The 7,896-nt window shown below is 42.3% G+C and overlaps 1 protein-coding gene across 2 annotated transcripts in view; it reads left to right on the top strand.

Annotated features, from left to right (window-relative positions):
• The first annotated feature begins 2,168 nt into the window (after nt 1-2,168).
• Nucleotides 2,169-7,896, top strand: part of NHLH2 (nescient helix-loop-helix 2) — a 64,396-nt gene continuing 58,668 nt past the window's right edge. Inside the window, exon 1 of one of the 2 annotated variants that reach the window (XM_083171449.1) lies at nt 2,169-2,305. The gene's annotated coding sequence lies outside the window, so the exon portion shown is untranslated. The remainder of the gene's footprint in view (nt 2,306-7,896) is intronic. The other variant, XM_083171450.1, reaches the window with a different exon arrangement.

Here is a 7,896-nt window from a genome sequence, read left to right as displayed (position 1 = left end):
ACTGGTGTAACAGATGATATGAGTTACCTAGATATAGAATATAGCAGTATGCAAGCAGCTACTTCAATACTGGTGTAACAGATGATGTGAGGTTATCATACTCACTGTAAATCTGTAATTACTATATTTTATTAGGTGTAGTAATTAATGTACTATTTTAGTCCGTCGGTACCCTCTTGTTCTCCATATATGTCTATATACTCCCTATATGTGTGTGTAGTTCCAGATCAGATCGCTCTTGCCCTAATATGGTCTGCCAGGAAATACCCAGGAAATAATTCACCAAAAGGTTATGTCCCATTACCATACTTTTGTTCCTGCTATCACAGGAGGGTGGAAGCTGAGGGGCAATCTCCACAGGGGGGTTTACAATTCTTTGCAAACCTCTGGGCTCTAGCAGACTTTGTGGAACCGGCCACCACAGGGGGTGACCACCACATAATGTAATCAGACTGTGTTTTATATCTTGTGTTGACTCTGCTATGCATATCTTGGCTACTTCCAGACTTTCTGGAACCGACCCCAGCAGGGGGCAGAAGCAGATGGGCAGCAGCAGTACCTGGGAGGGGGGATAAACCTGACTTGAATCCACCAATAGGGATTGAGTGCAAGCCCACTGATGGTATGGAGAAGCGTGGGAAATTGGAAGTTTTTAAAATGACTTGTACACCTGCCAGCTCAGTATGTTAGTCGCAATCCGGTCTCAGGGGTCCTACCCTTCACTGGATCTTGTGGAACACATCGTTTGCCCGGGAAGGGGGCATCCTACCAAGCTCTGGTGTGGAGCGTCTGTGTTGTGTGGATTTACACAGGTTTCGGCTATCACTGCTGTGTGGAACTGATCTGGGACTGTGACTATACAAGGACTGTCTGTTTGGGCCTGCTACCTGAATATCTTTCTACTCTGCAATTTACCTTTGCCACTGTTTATTGTCTATTTGTGCGTGCTGTGGAAAATAAACCATATTTTGGTTTCATCTGCTCGGTGTCTGAGTGATTGAGGAACTCGTACCCTCACATTTGGCGGCAGCGACAGTGGGATCATTCAGACACCAACCATCGAGCACAGAAAGCACAGAGAACAGAGGATCAGACCATATGTAAGGAAACGGAAAATGCAATAAGGTGATGTTCAGCAAGTGAGCAGGTGTCAGTCCTGTGAAAGGGAAAATGTTTCCAAGGAAAGAAAATCGATGCCTCAAGACCCCTGTAGCAGAGGAGCTCAGGGATGGAGGTTCTTCAGTGTATCGGCAGGCTGGGAAGCCGGATCTGTTATTTATTGTCAGGAAAATGCAGTATATCTGGAAGTACTGGGAAGACGCTCAGCAGATGGTCAGCGGGTGGAGAGTATCCAGCATACAGGACAAAGTGTGTTACCTGGGGGATGCATTCCTGCACTGTAAAGGTGAGGCCACTTCTTGGAATCTGCTAGGAGAGCCAGAGTTTGTAGAATTTACAGAGGAAGTGATTGCTACAGTTACCCAGATGCTACAAAGAGGACAATATTCTGAGGCTGAAGGACAAGTCCAGAATAAATTGATGCCCCAGATAGAACCAGAGGAAAGGTCTAGAAGGGGGCTACTGCAATCTGGGCAGACAACCGAGGGGTCTGCCACAGAATTAATTGTTACTGCAAGAGAAGGGTCGTTGTCAGGGGGGCCCCTAACTGCCCTTGAAGAAATGAGTATGGAGGAGCTGATAGCAGAAGGTCAGCTGCGAGGGATACCCATCCGATCCTGCACTCGCGGGGAAATCCTTCAGCAGATCCTTCACGATCAGGGAGATCCTACAAATGCATTTGCTGATTACCGAGCATGGATTCTCCATTTCGGTGCACAGTTGAGTGTGTGGGAACAATTGCAGTGTCTGGAGGAGTGCTTCGTGGTGGCAGAGGAAGAGGCGATTGATCGGGGGCTCCTGGATACCCCAGCATGGCAAGATCAGTGTCGCAGGGGGCGTGATGAAAGGCACCGTTTGCAATTGCTTCTCCCCCATCCTAGGGAGGAAGCTGCTCAGTGTTCTCTGCAGGGGGAGGTTATCCCCAAAGTGAAGGAGGTTATTCAGGAGGAGCTGCACTACTGCTTCCCTTTTGCTGAGGTGGGAGATGCAGAGCTATTATCCTGCTGCCAGGGGATCTATGAGGACTGCGTCCAAGAAGAGATCGCCGTGGTTAGAGGAGTATCCGACAACATCCAGGCCACCAGCCCACCAGTCACAGATGACGTCGTGTTTCGGGCTGCCCAGCATACTCAGCTGGGGAAGGAGGCTATCGCGGAGAAGGAGGTGTGCGCAGAAGTAGCTGCAGGTGAGCGTCTGGCTTTTAAGGGGACAGAGCTGACACAGCCTGTCCTGCAGCCACCAGCGGAATTGTTTGTGATGGAGGGTCCCTCCTCAGCCCTGGACATTGAGACCAAATGCTGGACTGAAATGTGCCATGCCCCTAGTTTGGGTTTGGGGGAGGAAGGACATGACGGGGTGGTGGAAGTGCCAGGGCCAGAGCCCCTATATTGGCCTGCTGTTTGGCCCCTGTTCCTTGGGCAAGAGGGGGAGGTGGAAAGTGGTCCCTGCCCCATTGTGCCCGAGGCAAAAGTATTAGTAGGTTACAATGTTGCAGAGGGGGGGTACCCAGAATCCGAAGAAGAGGAATCGCTACAGCCCTTGTTAGTTCCAATGTATGACTTAGACTGTAATCATGCCCTTGCTGGTTCGGCAAACCAGCCGCCTTTTACAAGATGGGTTTGGTATGATGTCACCCTGTGGGACTCAGGTGGTAAATCCAAACCCCAGATTCTCTGCTCTGCATCCCGCTATTCCAGGTTGTTATTGGTTCCAGAACAGCTTGGTACCGGGACTACAATAGTAGGGGAAGGAATGTGAGGTTATCATACTCACTGTAAATCTGTAATTACTATATTTTATTAGGTGTAGTAATTAATGTACTATTTTAGTCCGTCGGTACCCTCTTGTTCTCCATATATGTCTATATACTCCCTATATGTGTGTGTAGTTCCAGATCAGATCGCTCTTGCCCTAATATGGTCTGCCAGGAAATACCCAGGAAATAATTCACCAAAAGGTTATGTCCCATTACCATACTTTTGTTCCTGCTATCACAGGAGGGTGGAAGCTGAGGGGCAATCTCCACAGGGGGGTTTACAATTCTTTGCAAACCTCTGGGCTCTAGCAGACTTTGTGGAACCGGCCACCACAGGGGGTGACCACCACATAATGTAATCAGACTGTGTTTTATATCTTGTGTTGACTCTGCTATGCATATCTTGGCTACTTCCAGACTTTCTGGAACCGACCCCAGCAGGGGGCAGAAGCAGATGGGCAGCAGCAGTACCTGGGAGGGGGGATAAACCTGACTTGAATCCACCAATAGGGATTGAGTGCAAGCCCACTGATGGTATGGAGAAGCGTGGGAAATTGGAAGTTTTTAAAATGACTTGTACACCTGCCAGCTCAGTATGTTAGTCGCAATCCGGTCTCAGGGGTCCTACCCTTCACTGGATCTTGTGGAACACATCGTTTGCCCGGGAAGGGGGCATCCTACCAAGCTCTGGTGTGGAGCGTCTGTGTTGTGTGGATTTACACAGGTTTCGGCTATCACTGCTGTGTGGAACTGATCTGGGACTGTGACTATACAAGGACTGTCTGTTTGGGCCTGCTACCTGAATATCTTTCTACTCTGCAATTTACCTTTGCCACTGTTTATTGTCTATTTGTGCGTGCTGTGGAAAATAAACCATATTTTGGTTTCATCTGCTCGGTGTCTGAGTGATTGAGGAACTCGTACCCTCACAGATGATACGAGTTACCTAGATATAGAATATAGCAGTGTGCAAGCAGCTACTTCAATACTGGTGTAACAGATGATATGAGTTACCTAAATATAGAATATAGCAGTGTGCAAGCAGCTACTTCAATACTGGTGTAACAGATGATATGAGTTACCTAAATATAGAATATAGCAGTGTGCAAGCAGCTACTTCAATACTGGTGTAACAGATGATATGAGTTACCTAGATATAGAATATAGCAGTATGCAAGCAGCTACTTCAATACTGGTGTAACAGATGATATGAGTTACCTAGATATAGAATATAGCAGTATGCAAGCAGCTACTTCAATACTGGTGTAACAGATGATATGAGTTACCTAGATATAGAATATAGCAGTATGCAAGCAGCTACTTCAATACTGGTGTAACAGATGATATGAGTTACCTAGATATAGAATATAGCAGTATGCAAGCAGCTACTTCAATACTGGTGTAACAGATGATACGAGTTACCTAGATATAGAATATAGCAGTATGCAAGCAGCTACTTCAATACTGGTGTAACAGATGATACGAGTTACCTAGATATAGAATATAGCAGTGTGCAAGCAGCTACTTCAATACTGGTGTAACAGATGATATGAGTTACCTAAATATAGAATATAGCAGTGTGCAAGCAGCTACTTCAATACTGGTGTAACAGATGATATGAGTTACCTAGATATAGAATATAGCAGTGTGCAAGCAGCTACTTCAATACTGGTGTAACAGATGATATGAGTTACCTAAATATAGAATATAGCAGTGTGCAAGCAGCTACTTCAATACTGGTGTAACAGATGATATGAGTTACCTAGATATAGAATATAGCAGTATGCAAGCAGCTACTTCAATACTGGTGTAACAGATGATATGAGTTACCTAGATATAGAATATAGCAGTGTGCAAGCAGCTACTTCAATACTGGTGTAACAGATGATATGAGTTACCTAGATATAGACTATAGCAGTGTGCAAGCAGCTACTTCAATACTGGTGTAACAGATGATATGAGTTACCTAGATATAGAATATAGCAGTATGCAAGCAGCTACTTCAATACTGGTGTAACAGATGATATGAGTTACCTAAATATAGACTATAGCAGTGTGCAAGCAGCTACTTCAATACTGGTGTAACAGATGATATGAGTTACCTAGATATAGAATATAGCAGTATGCAAGCAGCTACTTCAATACTGGTGTAACAGATGATACGAGTTACCTAAATATAGAATATAGCAGTGTGCAAGCAGCTACTTCAATACTGGTGTAACAGATGATATGAGTTACCTAGATATAGAATATAGCAGTGTGCAAGCAGCTACTTCAATACTGGTGTAACAGATGATAGGAGTTACCTAGATATAGAATATAGCAGTATGCAAGCAGCTACTTCAATACTGGTGTAACAGATGATAGGAGTTACCTAGATATAGAATATAGCAGTATGCAAGCAGCTACTTCAATACTGGTGTAACAGATGATAGGAGTTACCTAGATATAGAATATAGCAGTATGCAAGCAGCTACTTCAATACTGGTGTAACAGATGATATGAGTTACCTAGATATAGAATATAGCAGTGTGCAAGCAGCTACTTCAATACTGGTGTAACAGATGATACGAGTTACCTAGATATGGAATATAGCAGAATGCAAGCAGCTACTTCAATACTGGTGTAACAGATGATATGAGTTACCTAGATATAGAATATAGCAGTATGCAAGCAGCTACTTCAATACTGGTGTAACAGATGATATGAGTTACCTAGATATGGAATATAGCAGTGTGCAAGCAGCTACTTCAATACTGGTGTAACAGATGATATGAGTTACCTAGACATAGAATATAGCAGTATGCAAGCAGCTACTTCAATACTGGTGTAACAGATGATATGAGTTACCTGAATATAGCAGTATGCAAGCAGCTACTTCAATACTGGTGTAACAGATGATACGAGTTACCTAAATATAGAATATAGCAGTGTGCAAGCAGCTACTTCAATACTGGTGTAACAGATGATACGAGTTACCTAAATATAGAATATAGCAGTATGCAAGCAGCTACTTCAATACTGGTGTAACAGATGATACGAGTTACCTAGATATAGAATATAGCAGTATGCAAGCAGCTACTTCAATACTGGTGTAACAGATGATACGAGTTACCTAAATATAGAATATAGCAGTGTGCAAGCAGCTACTTCAATACTGGTGTAACAGATTATATGAGTTACCTAGATATAGAATATAGCAGTATGCAAGCAGCTACTTCAATACTGGTGTAACAGATGATACGAGTTACCTAGATATAGAATATAGCAGTATGCAAGCAGCTACTTCAATACTGGTGTAACAGATGATATGAGTTACCTAAATATAGAATATAGCAGTATGCAAGCAGCTACTTCAATACTGGTGTAACAGATGATATGAGTTACCTAAATATAGAATATAGCAGTATGCAAGCAGCTACTTCAATACTGGTGTAACAGATGATATGAGTTACCTAGATATAGAATATAGCAGTGTGCAAGCAGCTACTTCAATACTGGTGTAACAGATGATATGAGTTACCTAGATATAGAATATAGCAGTGTGCAAGCAGCTACTTCAATACTGGTGTAACAGATGATATGAGTTACCTAAATATAGAATATAGCAGTGTGCATGCAGCTACTTCAATACTGGTGTAACAGATGATATGAGTTACCTAGATATAGAATATAGCAGTATGCAAGCAGCTACTTCAATACTGGTGTAACAGATGATATAAGTTACCTAGATATAGAATATAGCAGTATGCAAGCAGCTACTTCAATACTGGTGTAACAGATGATACGAGTTACCTAAATATAGAATATAGCAGTATGCAAGCAGCTACTTCAATACTGGTGTAACAGATGATACGAGTTACCTAGATATAGAATATAGCAGTATGCAAGCAGCTACTTCAATACTGGTGTAACAGATGATATGAGTTACCTAGATATAGACTATAGCAGTATGCAAGCAGCTACTTCAATACTGGTGTAACAGATGATATGAGTTATCTAGATATAGAATATAGCAGTGTACAAGCAGCTACTTCAATACTGGTGTAACAGATGATATGAGTTACCTAGATATAGAATATAGCAGTATGCAAGCAGCTACTTCAACACTGGTGTAACAGATGATATGAGTTACCTAGATATAGAATATAGCAGTATGCAAGCAGCTACTTCAATACTGGTGTAACAGATGATATGAGTTACCTAGATATAGAATATAGCAGTATGCAAGCAGCTACTTCAATACTGGTGTAACAGATGATATGAGTTACCTAGATATAGAATATAGCAGTATGCAAGCAGCTACTTCAATACTGGTGTAACAGATGATATGAGTTACCTAGATATAGAATATAGCAGTATGCAAGCAGCTACTTCAATACTGGTGTAACAGATGATATGAGTTACCTAGATATAGACTATAGCAGTATGCAAGCAGCTACTTCAATACTGGTGTAACAGATGATATGAGTTACCTAGATATAGAATATAGCAGTGTGCAAGCAGCTACTTCAATACTGGTGTAACAGATGATATGAGTTACCTAGATATAGAATATAGCAGTGTGCAAGCAGCTACTTCAATACTGGTGTAACAGATGATACGAGTTACCTAGATATAGAATATAGCAGTATGCAAGCAGCTACTTCAATACTGGTGTAACAGATGATATGAGTTACCTAGATATAGAATATAGCAGTATGCAAGCAGCTACTTCAATACTGGTGTAACAGATGATACGAGTTACCTAGATATAGAATATAGCAGTGTGCAAGCAGCTACTTCAATACTGGTGTAACAGATGATATGAGTTACCTAAATATAGAATATAGCAGTATGCAAGCAGCTACTTCAATACTGGTGTAACAGATGATACGAGTTACCTAGATATAGAATATAGCAGTGTGCAAGCAGCTACTTCAATACTGGTGTAACAGATGATACGAGTTACCTAGATATAGAATATAGCAGTATGCAAGCAGCTACTTCAATACTGGTGTAACAGATGATACGAGTTACCT

This window comes from Crinia signifera, chromosome 2, assembly GCF_055691185.1.
Source record: "Crinia signifera chromosome 2, ASM5569118v1, whole genome shotgun sequence".
Classification (NCBI taxonomy): domain Eukaryota; kingdom Metazoa; phylum Chordata; class Amphibia; order Anura; family Myobatrachidae; genus Crinia; species Crinia signifera.
The sequence above is the reverse complement of the archived record's forward strand: the minus strand, read 5'-3'. Positions and strand labels throughout refer to the sequence as shown.